Source organism: Haliotis rubra, unplaced genomic scaffold, assembly GCF_003918875.1.
Source record: "Haliotis rubra isolate DU_JTF1 unplaced genomic scaffold, ASM391887v1 Scf1238, whole genome shotgun sequence".
NCBI classification, from domain to species: Eukaryota; Metazoa; Mollusca; class Gastropoda; order Lepetellida; family Haliotidae; genus Haliotis; species Haliotis rubra.
In genome coordinates, this window is record NW_025765157.1 from 176,678 (window position 1) to 194,774 (window position 18,097).

The following is an 18,097-nucleotide window of genomic DNA, read 5'->3' on the forward strand; positions in this document are numbered from 1 at the left end:
CCCTACCCTAGTACTATATAAAAGGAAAGACATATAGGTATATAGACCCTACCCTAGTACTATATAAAAGGAAAGACATATAGGTATATAGACCCTACCCTAGTACTATATAAAAGGAAAGACATATAGGTATATAGACCCTACCCTAGTACTATATAAAAGGAAAGACATATATGTATATAGACCCTACCCTAGTACTATATAAAAGGAAAGACATATAGGTATATAGACCCTACCCTAGTACTATATAAAAGGATCTCCTTTATATAGTACTAGGGTAGGGTTTATACACCTATATGTCTTTTTGACGCTGTTTTTAAGCGCGACACGCCCCTGTGGCAACAGCAATGTCCCTGACAGGTTTGTCTCGACCAGGCACGCTGGCACTGCAGCGGGTGTGAGCGCCATGTGCATTTTATGACGGGCGAACCACAAAATCATCAACGCCAGCAGACATGCCACTTCTGTTAATATCGGGTTCCAAGGGCCGACCTGATAAAAAGACATATTTTTATGCCCAACTTTGTAAGATCATATGCAAGATCAACAACAAAAATCGTACTCTTGACGCGCTGAATGTTAAGACATCATGAGAAAAAAAACACACTGTTTGGCGTGTTTTTACAAACGTCTTGAAGGGGTGCCTGATGGACGATGATACACTGCCACCCCTATCAGCACACCCGTGTCCCTCCCCATACTGTCCACCCAAAGCACAGGCAGTATACCGACAGCCCTGTTATACTTATAAAGACACTATCTTCAATAGTACAAAATTGTTTTCGCCAGGTGCACAGCAGTTACCTGACCCATCGTGTCCTGCCCTTTGAGTACGATGTTTTAGCATGATTAATAAACACCATAAGGAGCCCGATGCAAACAGAAAACACGTGGAATGTTTGTGTATGTATACTAAACATGTCCATTCAGGGGTCGTGATTTCATAAAAAAATAAAAAATATTATTATTATTTTTTTGGGGGTGTGTGTGTGTGTGGTTTTTTGGAAGCAAAGACAGGTTAAAATACTGCTGAAATACACCTACCAAAGCCTGTAAGATTTCTTCTATAAAACTTGTTAAGATTTCTGATGAAATTCTCCATAAGAAATTTAAGAATCTGTGAAAACAAAAAGTTTCATTTTCCGTTTAGAGTCAAAAGGTTTCAAGTTCAAATATGATGTGATCGACACCGCCATCACAAGTCACGTGACATCCAACATAAATCTCTGTAAATATAATGCCGAACACATATAATATACTAGTGTTATGGTATTTTAAAATAAAATGTGTTGCAACATTGATTCATTCATTACATAAAAAAATAACTTAGGGTATCACTGCAAATCCAAAAACAGTGGGTGGAACGGACGTTTTTTGATTGAAAACTGTTCTTAAAATTTGCTGGATTTCAGGCCAAGCTGAGATTTGACTTGCTGCCATCGTTAGCGAGTTACTGACAAGTTACAATAAGTGAGGACAAAGGTAATGACGTCATGTTTTCAACTCTGACGTCATCAACTTCAGGCCGTCTGCGAAATACACAGATCATGAAGATGCACAATGATTTGGACCAAACTGGTCTTCTTGTGCGTGTGGCGCAATGAACTTTTGGTACCAGTTTAATAAACTCCGTACATCGATGTACCGTTCCCTATAAGTCCAATGCTATATTCTACTATGGTAGCACGCGATGTAAGGAATGTTTTTTCCGAATTTGAGGAAAAACAGTACAACACTCTGAAAAAACACATTTTAAGGTGATTCAGACATTATCTAACTACATAAAAAAATATCCCAAAAAATGTAGGGGAACATAGCTTGCACCCACAACTAAATTCTTCCCTTAAAAAGATTACTGACAGAATAGAGACATGGACAAAAATGACTATTTTTTGCTCTGTTGGGCGTTTGTCGTCAAACACGACCTTGAACTTTCTTGAGTAGAAAATGGCGGTCGCGAAGTCCAGTTCAGAAAAGATCGCGATGGTTTTTGCAGTTTTGTATGCAAAATATGATGTGTCATGGGGTAACCTATCCACGAGTGGATACATAAGGTAGTATCTTGGCTATGTACACCTTTACCGCTTGTTTGCATGCTTGTGTAGATTAGATTAATTGTAAATACGGATCTAGCATTGTTACTTGCATTCGACTGCACCAACGGGCACTGTTGCAAAGTGTTGGGTGCGGCCGAGGCAAAACATGGTGTCAGTCCTCCTTCCATCGGGAAATAAGAGAGCAGGGTTTGTTAACACCGTGAAACACTACATGTGAACCGGCAGAATTCTTTTATCGCCCATTCATCGTAAGTGGATCCAGTGATAAGTGTGGTTGGTTTGACCGTTTCCAGGCACGAAAGACATCGAAACTGCAATTCGGGAGATCTGCCAGCCCAACATGCAGGTCTCAAGTTAGTTGTATGGTTTAAATGGTGAGCACATTATTGTAATCCATTAACTGTCATTTGTACTTGAATTTGAATGTATCCAGCCGCTGACTTGGCATGCTATTATCATGTTTTGACAACAGTCTGTGTCTTAGAAAAGTTTATATGAAATTTAAAAAAAAAACTCTTTTCTGAAACCAAAGGACAGAGCAAGCAGCCACAATGGTAGCCCAGATTTGATATGTAGATACATGGATGTTGAATGAAAAAACGAGTCACTTCAGAAAACGGTCTGAATTTTTGTAGCAAATCCATAGACCAGGAACATGACAATGACTTCATTGTACAATGGGACTTATACTTGCTAAATGTTTTTGAAGATAGATTATTTTTTGGATTTGATTATATATCATACTTTCACTTACATTAAATTACTGTTTTGACATGACCAAGGAACCACAGAGCAAAGGAAGCTGCAGTGTTACTGATGTGAAGACACACAGTGGAACTCAAAACTGTCCATACCAGTAAGGTAAGTATAAGTTATATTTGTTATTGTAATAAACATATGAAATACATTTTTTGTCTTCTGGACATTTTGAAAGTATTTCAAAATCTGTTTCTCTCATCTGAAAAGATAAACATTAAGTGATGTGAAGACACACATTTTGACTTAAAGATTTGTGAAGATATGAGTTAGAATAGATCTTCAGCTACCCCTGCTTGTTGTATGAGGAGACTTACAGAATTGGGACTTCAGGCTTGTTGAGATTTGTTTACATGTGTCATTGTATCCCTGTTGTGTTGAGTGATGCTCATGATGTCGTTCACTGGACTGTGCTCCAGACATATATAAAAAACAAATCAGTTTTGCAATTTTTATAATTAAGAGAGGTCATGATAACATTTTATGGTTTGCTGGTGTGGTATTTTAACTAGGGACTCTCTATATCTTTAATGTTGCTCTCATGTTTGTCACTGGTCTTAAATGATTGTTCTTTTCAAAGTTTAAAGTTTAGTTAGTATTACATTCAGGAAGCATACAACTTCATGGATAACAACTTCTTGCTTATTGAATGTTTCTTTATGTTTTTATGTAGATTTACTTTAGCTTGACAAGAGTGTAAGAATCTAAATCAAGACATCAGTCTATGCTGTAAACAAGAATTTGTTATCCATAAACTCATATGCTTTGCTATATACTCACTTTGTTATATACTCAAGAATTCTGATCAAACAATGAATCTTTGCCATCTGCAGTGTCCCAGCTATGTGACAGTGACATGTAGACAATAAAGTCTGGACCAAACAATCCAGTGATTGATATTGCTATTGATTCACACCATTGGATACATTGACCTGACCATCCAGTAGGGGTGAAACGGTATACTGCTGTATTAGTAGAACCGCGGTATTTTGCCTTTGGTTCAGTATACCGTAATGCAATCCCAAAATTTGGTGTTTTCGTACCGTCATTTTATTAATCATTTTAGACCTTTCCTAAAATGTCTAGCAGTCAAATCATTTGGTCAAAATCTATGCATTTCTTTGTTTGACGGACGCTATTTTCCTGGAAGTAAGTTCGAGATCGCCTCAGGTTGTCTACTTACAAAGTCAGCAAGACAGCAACTGCAGATACCAGATCAGTAGCTGGGTTTTGTTTCTTTTTCAGTTTTTCAGGTTTCCAAGACCCGCGTTATTGACTTATTGAATTAAGAAAGGAACTAGTATAGCATTATAATAGTTCAGGGCGAAAGTGTGCTTTATTACACTATACATGGTGGTACAGCAAACTGTATTTCTTTTCTAAGATGCCAAATTTATTACTTTCTAAGAATAATTACGATTAATCTAAGGCAGAAAACAAACGAAGGTGTCGGTGACCTAAATTAAGAATCCTCGCACAGGGCTTACTGGCATGCTGTTCTATTGATGTGTCTGGCCCCCTACGTTAAGACGAACGTTACCAGAAAAAGAAATGATAAACAGTTTGATGACGGTTTACGTTCGGATTAAATATCTTTTTTAAATTATTTTAATTACATCTGTGATTAACGTAAACCATATGGGGCAATATGAAAGTCCATTTCTACTACCAACGTAAGTTTAGATCAGTACATCCAGATGAAGCTGAGTAGTCAAGCGACATTCCACGATTGCATTGTGGGAATGTAAACATTGTGAACATTAACATGTCGCTGAAAACTAACGAGTCAAATTGAGACATTTTAACCGTTGGAAAACATAAGCGTAGTGTTTTCACCAGTGATGTTAGCTGCGCGGAAGCAACTGCAAACCAAGAAAGCGGGATGCAACGGAGTAATTTACTGTAGGAGGCTGTGCGAGGCGATGACAACTGACATGCATCGTGGCACGCCACGTTGTGACGTCATGCAAAATTGTTCGACACGAGGTGGCAGACTAGAATGGCACAGCTACGCCAATACATTGTGATGTAATGCAAAAGTGCACATTATCGTCTGATAAAGTATCACCTTTCACTGAAGCATCTTAGAAGTCATATTTCACAATTAATTGTAAACATTTTGTTTTTACAATCAAAGTGGTAGGAACCGCGGGAAGTCAAACTGTCTCCTACGTAAAATGTATCCAGCCACCTAACCCACAGTGCTGAACCTACTGGCAGTATGTTAATTATTAGGGTATGTTAAATATTTCGTAGAAAAACATGCATAGTACTAATACCATATCACGATATATGTTATCTCTGTTACAATAACTGCTTGAGGTTATACTACACTAAATGAGAATCGCTTGCTCGCTGAGCGAGAACCGTATGTAAACAAATGAAGAGATAGAGACATATGACAGCTGTGATTGGATGAAATACCGTAAGATGTTTATGTTTTTTAAAAGCATATCCAACCAGTAATTAAAACTGACCACAATTTTAAGTATTCAGTGCTGTGATTTTCATCACCATGACTTATGCTTATTGTGTGTACAGATATTTTCCAGTAGGTGACATTTGGTGCGGATCTGGGGTTGATGTGTTCCGCTTCCTGTGCTCGCAAAACAAGCCGGACAAGTTGGCCAGATATTGTGTTTTATTGTAGTTTAAAGGCAAGAGTGTACCCATGTGTACATGGAATGGCTGTTGATAACCTGGACAGTTTTGCCATGGAAACATTTTGGGACAAATGTAGAGGGAATTTTGAAAGGAAAATGGGTGACCCAAGTGGTAAATTTGGTTGCAGGGAGTGGTTGGGCAGCCGAGATAAGCAGGGCTATGGGCGGTGTTTCTTTTCGTGGCCGTCCAAGGCAGGGACCGAACAAAAAAGCCCACAGAATAGCCCTATGCATTGCAAATAAATGTTTACCAGATGATTTGGTTAAAACTGACAGTTCTGGCAAAACAATTGAAGTGAGCCATCTCTCACAACACTTCTTTTGTAAACACTGACCATTTGACTGTCGAGACCCACGAACACAATATGGAAAGAATTCACTGTCGACAACAGGGCTTGTGCACCAAGAGTCATAAACCCTACTGTTTAATGTAAGCATATACATTATGTTGTTAGGTCTTTCTGTTTGGGGCCAGTTTTGTGTATGGATGATCCTCTCTTTGGTGTTGATGTCTCAAATATGCAGTATTTCTTTTCAATAACATGTCTTTTGAATATTGTTGATTTCTTGTATGTTTTAGCTTTAAGTACTTTATTGTGGCTTTTGCTGATTTCATTATCAATTTTACTTTTTGCAGTGACAGCACACCCGAGCCCATGTCTCAGCGTCAAGAGTGATTTTGCTGGACTTTTAAAGTTCACACTATGCACAGCACTGTGAGCTCTGCCTTGGAAGTTCCGAGTAAAGGTTGTATCACGAGGTAATGACCTGCGCAGTGCCTTGTTTGTAGCTTCACACTTTTGACTGTTCAGGTTGAATTGGGTCTTGTCTATTATTTTAGGGCCGAGACGAAAGTCAGTGCATTTTTTCAAATTTTGAAAATGAATTTCATTGTGAGTAATTTTGAAGTTTTTATTCAAATATTTACTGTGTAATAACCAATTTTGCTTCCCCCCCTTGCACACAAGTGACTGCTTTCTGCATTTAGTGTGATCTCCCATGTAACAGTAAGCACAGCATCAGAGGTATGACAGAGATTTCTTCAACCTTGGCAAGTCACCTGCATGACTTGAGTAAGCAGCTGAAAACTCAGCTGCACATCTGGATGCACAGTCTAAAGAAAATGTATTTGCCAAATTCTGTTTAGCTTGTTTAGTTCTAGCAGGCATCATGTCCACAACAAATTTAGAATTTTTTATGAATTTTCTTTGACTGGCTGAAAGGTGCCTTGTATCGAAAGTTTATGGACAAACATCCATCTCCCCTGCTTCATACATTTCAGTGAGAGCTGTGTAAGCTGCACTATCAGCATCTGTTGTCAAAAATTCTACATCAATTTGGTGTTTCTTTAAGTCCCTGAAACACTCTGCAGCTAACTGTTTTTCATTCCCTATTGATTCTGACATGTGCAAATCAGCAGTGCAGTCTGGATTGTTTACACAAGAAATGTTGTCAACTAAACTGTGCTTTGAACAAAGTTTTGATTTTGTTTGTAGAGCTAATATTTGGTGGTCACAAGTCTCATTCTCAGTGGCTACATAGGTAACTTGAGTGGCTGGCTGAAAAGGGGTTTTCCCAACACCTGAACAAAGTGGGTTGTTGTACATGCCATCTGTAGACATGCTGACAATATTTAAATTTGTTCCCCTGTATTTATTTATTTCCCTCATTTCCACCCTCCTGGCCCTCATATCCTTCTCATTTTGATGTTTAATATTATCACAAACTCTGTTTGCAGCTTTCTGCATGCCTGAACTGGATGGGGGTGGAATATCTGCACTCATGCAGAGGACACGGAAACTCTCACTCCCCATGGGACATTTCGACAGGCCTATCTGGAGTCCAGTGTTCGCAGTGGAGGAGCGACGTCCCTTCTTCGCCGGAGCTACCTCTACCTCCTTGTAGAGCTTATGATGCTTAGACAGGTAGGCACAGTTGGTACATTTCAGTCTCTCTGTCCAGTTGAGGCCCCACTGCTGTTCATGCTCCATATCCATAACCAGGTCCCCCTTACAGTTTGTCGATGTCGATGGCGTGGCATGCTCACGAAATGCCTCATTGAACAGTGAATATGACATGAATAAGTAGATTATAGTCATCTTACCTGTCTTTTTTTGTTTTCAGTGAACAATCATCCTCCTGAGGGGTGTTTCTCATCCTCGGCCTTAACAGGCGGTATGGCAGACTGGTGAGTGTTTGTACTGGCTGGACTCCAGTCACCCCTGCACTGGTCACTTTCTTATGTAGCTCAGGGGTCAACCTGACAGTCTGGGGCACTTTAAATCTACTTTGCTTTTCCCTGGGTTGTTTTTCACCAAAGTTCCAAGGCTTATTTCCCTTTTTGAAACAATTTTTCGAACACTTTCGGTGTGGTGCCATGTTTCCAGAGTATGTCCAAGATGCTAACTCTATGAATTTTTCAGTGGAATGAAGGCATTAACATTGGATCTTGCCCTCCCATAGTTAAAATACCAAATATGGACCTGTCAGTTAGATGTAAACAGTGCAGGGGTAGCAGTTCCAGTCAACTGACACTGTCCAGCCTCTTCTAACACTTAATCTAATTAGTGTCACAACCAAATTCCATGAGATGTATCAGATTCTGCTATCACTAGTTGCTATCACCACATTACTCCAAACAATTCACCATCATTTAAATTGAAATATGAAGTCTATTTTGTTTTGACTTTATCAGTATTGCAAATTTTACAGGGTCGAAAAGATATTTTAGGGGTGACATGTTTGAAGCATCATCTGTGAACCATGGAATTGACCTGTGAACCCCTCCTTTTGGGAAACAAGAATAAACAATAGAGGCCTGTGTATGGTCATAGAAAGTTCTTTATTAATACAGAAGTACATGTTGCAATAAGCTGCCAAAACCATAGTAATTTAACTCTTAACAGCTTTTATGATGTATCAGATCTCTGCATATAGGTGTCATACAGACATGGCAGTGAGCACAAAGTATAGCACTTGAACCAATTTTCATTTGTTTCTAAGGAGCTACATATATTTACAATAAATAAATCACAGATTTGCCTAGTGCAGATGCAGACCTTTGTTTCTACAGGTTATACTACACTAAATGAGAATCGCTTGCTCGCTGAGTGAGATCCGTATGTAAACAAATGAAGAGATAGAGACATATGACAGCTGTGATTGGATGAAATACTAGTAGTTTAAGATGTTTATATTTTTTAAAAGCATATCCAACCAGTAATCAAAACTGACCACAATTTTAAGTATTCAGTGCTGTGATTTTCATCACCATGACTTATGCTTATTGTGTGTACAGATATTTTCCAGTAGGTGACATTTGGTGCGGAACTGGGGTTGATGTGTTCCGCTTCCTGTGCTCGCAAAACAAGCCGGACAAGTTGGCCAGATATTGTGTTTTATTGTAGTTTAAAGGCCAGAGTGTACCCATGTGTACATGGAATTGCTGTTGATAGCCTGGATAGTTTTAAAAAAAATATAAGGCTACTATAGAAGTCTATGGGAAAACATTTGGTGTTGTGTAACCTTGAGATATAAATATTCTAGTAATGGAATAGAAATTCTTTGATGTTATATTTTCAGATCGTTTTTAACTGAATCACCTGCATATTGTAGCTAAAATTACTAATACTCAGCTGATTGTTATTCCCAGCTTACTTGAATAACAGGTAGCATAACAGGAACGACAACTGAATTATCATGTCTAGTGGTTTTTTTTGATTGCAGGTTTCCTATACACATATTTATGTTCATTTAAAAAGTTTGTTTTTTCACCTCCAACCATACGATATAGTTTTGACTTGGCACAATACATGAAATAGGAGTTCTGTTATATTCACAGAAATTACAATTTTACTTGGCCTTTATTCCGGGGTAATGTATAACGCAGGTGTCTCATAACTTGCAGGGGGTCCCTCCATGGACCCCAAGACTGGCGTTATAGCGAGGGATGACTGTAATTATGGGTATGGATTTGTGGCTTTCCAATCACAGTTCTGAAGTATTATGTTTGTTTGTTGTTGCTACCATCTCATTACAAGCTATATCAGAACAATGAACATTGAACGACCAATGACAAGAGAAAGCAGGATTCTCAAGCTAAGCATATTTCTTTCAGGAAGGAGAAATATATTTCTCAGTGAACTTTAAAAGATATTTTGAATGAATCTGAAAACTGAATAAAACAAAATTCTAGAGTGTGCCAAGATTGTGTAGCAATACTTCCCAAGGGCTTTGGAAAGTATCTGAATGTTTAACCGACTGAAACGAGAGATAGACAATAATTTAGAGCGAAGACAATGATAAGTCACACAGACTGTAACTGTCTGATGACAACTGGGTTGTGCTCATTTGTTTAATTTATTTATTATCCCCCGCAACGCGTTTTGAGGGGGGTATTAAAATGGACTCCGTCCGTGCGTGCGTCTGTCTGTCCGTCCGTCCGTCCGTGCACATTTGTCTTTTCCGGAGCAGAACTCTAAAACCATTCCCTATTTCTTCACCAAACTTGGCACATACATAGATCCGGTGGTGTACTGGTGCCCTTTGGTAGTTTTGGAATTCTGAATAAAATATTTTGGGCGTTTCCATGGCAACAAGTTTGACTTAGACTGACATTGGTGGTTGTGTTCTTTTCCGGAGCAGAAATCTAAAACCGTTCACTATTTCTTCACCAAACTTGGCACATAGATTGGTATGGCGGTGTACTGGTGCCTTTTGGTAGTTTTGGAATTCTGAATAAAATATTTTTGGTGTTTCCATGGCAACAAGTTTGACTGAGACTGAAATTGGTGATAGTGCTCCTTTCAATGCTCTCTTTCCACTTTTCTATATACACACCTAAATATTTGACATAGTCATAACTCGTAGACATAATCATGAAGAGTATTTTGCCATTGAGGGGGATATTGATGACTTTGTCTTCTTGTCTATGATATGTCTTCAACAGACTCACATTCGACAAGATCTGATTTGTCTGTTGTTTTGTGTGGTTATTTTAACATAACATTTCTGGGACGTGGTGATTTCACTGCAGAAAAAGCTGTGATGTTAGTGACTTTTATTCATACTTGGCTACTTGCTATTTTTCCGCACAGCTGTGAGCTTCAAGGTTCCAGTGATACTTGTCATGAAATAACAGCTTTGTTCATTCAAAAGAACAAAGATTATGGTTATTTTTTCCATCTCATATACCGAACCGAAACGGACCGAACCTAAGACCTTGTACCTCAATACGTACCTTAACGTGGTAAGAGCGTACTGTTTCACCTCCACCATCCAGTCCACTGGGTACAATGACCTGACCATCCTTTCCCCCACTGGGTACAATGCTGCCCATACAGATCACTGTTGAGGTACACTGACCTGACCATCCAGTCCACTATAGGGTACAATGACCTGACCATCCAGTCCACCATTGGGTACAATGATTTGACCATTCAATACTCCATTGGGTACAATGACCTGACCATCCAGTCCACCATAGGGTACAGTGACCTGACCATCTAGTCCACCATAGGGTACAATGATTTGACCATTCAATACTCCATTGGGTACAATGACCTGACCATCAAGTCCACTGGCTAGAGTGACCTGACCATCTAGTCCACCATTCGGTACAATGACCTGACCATCCAGTCCATTGGGTACAATGACCTGACAATCCAGTCCACCATAAGGTACAATGACCTGACCATCCAGTCCACTATTGGGTACAATGACCTGACCATCCAGTCCACTGGGTAGAATGATCTGACCATCCAGTCCACCATTGGGTACAATGACCTGACCATCCAGTCCACTGAGTAAAGTGACCTGACCATCCAGCCCACTGGGTACAATGAGCTGACCATCCAGTCCACCATAAGGTACAATGACCTGACCATCCAGTCTATTGGGTACAATGACTTGACCATCAAATCCACTGGCTACAGTGACCTGACCATCTAGTCCACTATTGAGTACAATGAGCTGACCATCCAGTCCACCACTGGGTACACTGACCTGACCATCCAGTCCACCATTGGGTACAATGACCTGACCATCCAGTCCACTATTGGGTACAATGATCTCACCATCCAGTCCACTGGGTACCGTGCCCTGACCATCAAGTCCACCATTAGGTAATGACCTGACCATCCAGTTCATCATTTGGTACAATGACCTGACCATCTAGTACACCATTGGGAACAATGACCTGACCATCCAGTTAATCATTGGGTACAGTGACCTGGCCATCGAGTCCACTGGGTACAATGACCTGACCATCCAGTCCGCAGTCGGGTACAATGACCTGACCATCTAGTCCACCATTCGGTACAATGACCTGACCAACCAGTCCGTTGGGTACAATGACCTGACCATCCAGTCCACTATAAGGTACAATGACCTGACCATCCAGTCCACCATAGGGTACAATGACCCCACCATCAAATCCACTGGCTACAGTGACCTGACCATCTAGTCCACCATTGAGTACAATGAGCTGACCATCCAGTCCACCATTGGATACAATGACCTGACCATTCAGTCCACTATTGGGTACAATGACCTGACCATCCAGTCAACTGGGTACTGTGCCCTGACCATCCAGTCCACCATTGGGTACAATGACCTGACCATCCAGTCCACTGAGTAAAGTGACCTGACCATCCAGTCCACTGGGTACAATGACCTGACCATCCAGTCCACCATTAGGTAATGACCTGACCATCCAGTTCATCATTTGGTACAATGACCTGACCATCCAGTCCGCAATCGGGTACAATGACCTGACCATCTTGTCCACCATTGGGTACAATGATCTGACCATCCAGTCCACTGGGTACAATGATCTGACCATCCAGTCCAATGGGTACAATGACCTGACCATCCAGTCCACTGGGTACAGTGACCTGACCATCCAGTCCACTGGGTACAATGACCTGACCATCCAGTCCACCATTGGGTACTATGACCTGACCATCCAGTCCGCTATCGGGTACAATGACCTGACCATCTGGTCCACCACTGGGTACAATGACCTGACCATCCAGTCCACTGGGTACAATGACCTGACCATCCAGTCCACCATTGGGTACTATGACCTGACCATCCAGTCCGCAATCGGGTACAATGACCTGACCATCTTGTCCACCATTGGGTACAATGATCTGACCATCCAGTCCACTGGGTACAATGATCTGACCATCCAGTCCAATGGGTACAATGACCTGACCATCCAGTCCACTGGGTACAGTGACCTGACCATCCAGTCCACTGGGTACAATGACCTGACCATCCAGTCCACCATTGGGTACTATGACCTGACCATCCAGTCCGCTATCGGGTACAATGATCTGACCATCTGGTCCACCACTGGGTACAATGACCTGACCATCCAGTCCACTGGGTACAATGACCTGACCATCCAGTCCACCATTGGGTACTATGACCTGACCATCCAGTCCGCAATCGGGTACAATGACCTGACCATCTGGTCCACCATTGGGTACAATGACCTGACCATCCAGTCCACTGGGTACTATGACCTGACCATCCAGTCCGCAATCGGGTACAATGACCTGACCATCTAGTCCACCATTGGGTACAATGACCTGACCATCTATTCCACTGGGTACAATGACCTGACCATCCTGTCCACCATTGGGTACTATGACCTGACCATGCAGTCCGCAATCGGGTACAATGACCTGACCATCCAGTCCACTGGGTACTATGACCTGACCATCCAGTCCACTGGGTACGATGACCTGACCATCCAGTCCACTGGGTAGAATGATCTGACCATCCAGTCCACTGGGTACAATGACCTGACCATCCAGTCCACTGGGTACTATGACCTGACCATCCAGTCCGCAATCGGGTACAATGACCTGACCATCTAGTCCACCATTGGGTACAGTGACCTGACCATCCAGTCCACTGGGTACAATGACCTGACCATCCAGTCCACCATTGGGTACTATGACCTGACCATCCAGTCCGCGAATCGGGTACAATGACCTGACCATCTGGTCCACCATTGGGTACAATGACCTGACCATCCAGTCCACTGGGTACTATGACCTGACCATCCAGTCTGCAATCGGGTACAATGACCTGACCATCTAGTCCACCATTGGGTACAATGACCTGACCATCTATTCCACTGGGTACAATGACCTGACCATCCTGTCCACCATTGGGTACTATGACCTGACCATGCAATCCGCAATCGGGTACAATGACCTGACCATCCAGTCAACTGGGTACGATGACCTGACCATCCAGTCCACTGGGTAGAATGATCTGACCATCCAGTCCACTGGATACAATGACCTGACCATCCAGTCCACTGGGTACTATGACCTGACCATCCAGTCCGTAATCGGGTACAATGACCTGACCATCTAGTCCACCATTGGGTACAGTGACCTGACCATCCAGTCCACCATTGGGTGCAATGACCTGACCATCCAATCCACTGGGTACAATCCACCATTGGGTACAGTGACCTGACCATCCAGTCCACCATTGGGTGCAATGACCTGACCATCCAATCCACTGGGTACAATGACCTGACCATCCTGTCCACCATTGGGTACAATGACCTGACCATCCAATCCACAGGGTTCAATGACCTGACCATCCAGTCCACCATTGGGTACTATGACCTGACCATCCAGTCCGCAATCGGGTACAATGACCTGACCATCTAGTCCACCATTCGGTACAATGACGTGACCATCCAGTCCATTGGGTACAATGACCTGACCATCCAGTCCACTATAAGGTACAATGACCTGACCATCCAGTCCACCATAGGGTACAATGACCCCACCATCAAATCCACTGGCTACAGTGACCTGACCATCTAGTCCACCATTGAGTACAATGAGCTGACCATCAAGTCCACCATTGGATACAATGACCTGACCATCCAGTCCACTATTGGGTACAATGACCTGACCATCCAGTCCACTGGGTACTGTGCCCTGACCATCCAGTCCACCATTGGGTACAATGACCTGACCATCCAGTCCACTGAGTAAAGTGACCTGACCATCCAGTCCACTGGGTACAATGACCTGACCATCCAGTCCACCATTAGGTAATGACTTGACGATCCAGTCCACTGGGTAGATTGCTGCCCATCCAGTTCATCATTTGGTACAATGATCTGACCATCCAGTCCATTGGGTACATTGACCTGACCATCCAGTCCACCATTGGGTACAATGACCTGACCCTCCACTCCACCATTGGGTACAATGACCTGACCATCCAGTCTATTGGGTACAATGACCTGACCATCCAGTCCACTGGGTACAATGACCTGACCATCCAGTCTATTGGGTACAATGATCTGACCATCCAGTCCACTGGGTACAATGACCTGACCATCCAGTCCACTTGGTACAATGACCTGACCATCCAGTCCACCATTGGGTACAATGACCTGACCCTCCACTCCACCATTGGGTACAATGACCTGACCATCCAGTCTATTGGGTACAATGACCTGACCATCCAGTCCACTGGGTACAATGACCTGACCATCCAGTCTATTGGGTACAATGATCTGACCATCCAGTCCACTGGGTACAATGACCTGACCATCCAGTCCACTTGGTACAATGACCTGACCATCCAGTCCACTGGGTACAATGATCTGACCATCCAGTCCACTGGGTACAGTGACCTGACCATCCAGTCCACTGGGTACAGTGACCTGACCATCCAGTCCACTGGGTACTATGACCTGACCATCCAGTCCACTGGGTACAATGATCTGACCATCCAGTCCATTTGGTACAATGACCTGACCATCCAGTCCGCAATCGGGTACAATGATCTGACCATCCAGTACACCATTGGGTACTATGACCTGACCATCCACTCCACTATTGGGTACAATGATCTGACCATCCAGTCCACTGGGTACAATGACCTGACCATCCAGTCCACTGAGTAAAGTGACCTGACCATCCAGTCCACTGGGTACAATGACCTGACCATCCAGTCCACCATTAGGTAATGACTTGATGATCCAGTCCACTGGGTAGATTGCTGCCCATCCAGTTCATCATTTGGTACAATGATCTGACCATCCAGTCCATTGGGTACAATGACCTGACCATCCAGTCCACCATTGGGTACAATGACCTGACCCTCCACTCCACCATTGGGTACAATGACCTGACTATCCAGTCTATTGGGTACAATGACCTGACCATCCAGTCCACTGGGTACAATGACCTGACCATCCAGTCTATTGGGTACAATGATCTGACCATCCAGTCCACTGGGTACAATGACCTGACCATCCAGTCCACTTGGTACAATGACCTGACCATCCAATCCACTGGGTACAATGATCTGACCATCCAGTCCACTGGGTACAATGACCTGACCATCCAGTCCACTGGGTACAGTGACCTGACCATCCAGTCCACTGGGTACTATGACCTGACCATCCAGTCCACTGGGTACAATGATCTGACCATCCAGTCCATTTGGTACAATGACCTGACCATCCAGTCCGTAATCGGGTACAATGATCTGACCATCCAGTACACCATTGGGTACTATGACCTGACCATCCACTCCACTATTGGGTACAATGATCTGACCATCCAGTCCACTGGGTACAATGACCTGACCATCCAGTTCATCATTTGGTACAATGACTTGACCATCCAGTCCAGTAGTTACAATGACCTGACCTTCCAGTCCACCGTTGGGTACTGTGAGATGTAAACATGAGACAGATGGTCCCTTTAAGTATTGCGATACCCTTGCATCACACACGTGACACGGTGAGCCAATCACGTCTCAGTATTGTTAGCAGGTCGTCCGTGCTACATGTGTGCATCAGTCTCGTCTTGTCTTCTGTCCTGTCTAGTTGTGAATAAATGTTTTGTGTGCCGGCCGGACGGCCGGACGCATTGATAGTTATCCCTTACATTTGGTGGCAGCGCTAAAGAAAGCTGAAGTTACAACAGATGAAAACCCAAAGTGTGAGTGAAAAACTGACTTTATTTGTTATTATCATCGCAGTTTTTGTTGAGGGTGCCACACGGAGTGAGGTCAACATGTCCAGAGGGAGAGAATGCTGTTGCTCCCAGAACACTGACCAGTCATGTACTTTCGGAGGAGGTTTTAAAATGCCAGTTTATGACCCTAAGCAAATGACTTTTTCTGCATATATTGATAATATCTACAAAATAAAAGCCTGGGGATTTGGTTGGAGTTCAAGACAAAAACTTCACGGACTTGCACTTGTTTTACCACCAGGTCATTGTGCTAGAGTGTTTGGTCTCTGCCCCACTGAATCAAAATCTGACTATGAAACTTTCAAGAAGTATTTGATAAAAGAAATTGACAGAACTGTTGAACTAAACAAAATGCAGCTTGTGATTTCCATACTTTGTCACAGAAGGTTTCTGAAACCATTGATGAATTTGCGCATCGTTTGTCTTTAAAAGTAGACAAGGCTTATCCTTCATTTGCTAAATCAAATAAGGAAGAACTATGTTCTCAGCGTTTCTATGATGGTCTGTATTCCAAATCTGTTAAGGATCATTTACAGGTTATTGTTTGTCAGCAAGCTAAACTGCCCAAATTTTAAAGTCTTGTAGACATGACTCGTCGCCTGCAAGATACTCAGTCCCAAAACAATTTTGATAATTCTGCAGTTTTGCGTATTAAGTGTTCGTTTTTGCAAAAACTTGGTCATAAGGAGAAAGAGTGTCGTACTAAATTACGCTTAGCCTCTAGTCAGGTGGGTACACATTCTGGCGTTATGTCACAGTCCTTTGGGTCACGTGGTGCAGGAGAGGTGGTACGCATGATGAGAGAAAGTGTTACCAGTGTGGTATGCGAGGTCACTTCACCATCCAAAATTGTGGAAATTGGTAGGCTCAGTACGCAAGCAGTCATCGATTCAGGTGCGTGTGTGTGATGCATTAGTGTTAGCTCGCTGGAGAAGGCTTTTCCTAGTCGTGTGTCCATACAGGAAACGAAGTCGAAGCTTAAGAGCTTATCTGGCGAGTCATTAGATGCTATCGGTACTGTTAATACGTGTGTCCGTATTGATGGTAGTATCTACGAGTGTACTTTCCATGTGCTGGAAAACAGTACAGAGAATGCTCTGCTTGGCTGGGATTTCTTATCCAAATTTGACAGTGTTACTCTGGTACCTAAACATAATGAAGTCAAACTGGGTAACTTAATCGAGTCTGGTGACAGGGTTGCTACAGTACATTTGACTGAATCTGTCGTTATACCCCCCAAGGTGTCAGAAAGTGTTGCGGGTGTCTGTTAGTCGGAACCTGGATGATGGTGAACAGATGATGATTGAACGTAATGAGATTTTTGAAACCAAGACAGGGTTGTTTGTGGCCAGGTCTGTTGTTAGTTCAGGGAATATGTGTGCGTTGGTAATGAATCCAGAACCTGTGAGTAAGAAGTTGTACAGATGTCAGACTCTTGGTGAGGCTCTGGAGTGTAAGGAATCTGTGTGTTCAAATACACCTTCAACCACAGGGGCGTGTCACCCTTAGAAACAGCGGTAGAAAGACATATAGGTATATAGACCCAACCCTAGTACTATATAAAAGGAAAGGGATGTAACAACGA

General features: G+C 42.6%; 1 long non-coding RNA gene across 3 annotated transcripts in view; it reads left to right on the forward strand.

Annotated features, from left to right (window-relative positions):
• Positions 1 to 1,947: 1,947 nt before the first annotated feature.
• The window catches only part of LOC124266194, a 42,913-nt gene continuing 26,763 nt past the window's right edge, over positions 1,948 to 18,097 (forward strand). For all 3 annotated transcript variants that reach the window (XR_006895664.1, XR_006895663.1, XR_006895665.1), the window contains exons 1-5: positions 1,948 to 2,431; positions 2,840 to 2,918; positions 6,114 to 6,236; positions 7,215 to 7,401; positions 7,601 to 7,664. This is a non-coding gene — a long non-coding RNA (uncharacterized LOC124266194). The remainder of the gene's footprint in view (positions 2,432 to 2,839; positions 2,919 to 6,113; positions 6,237 to 7,214; positions 7,402 to 7,600; positions 7,665 to 18,097) is intronic.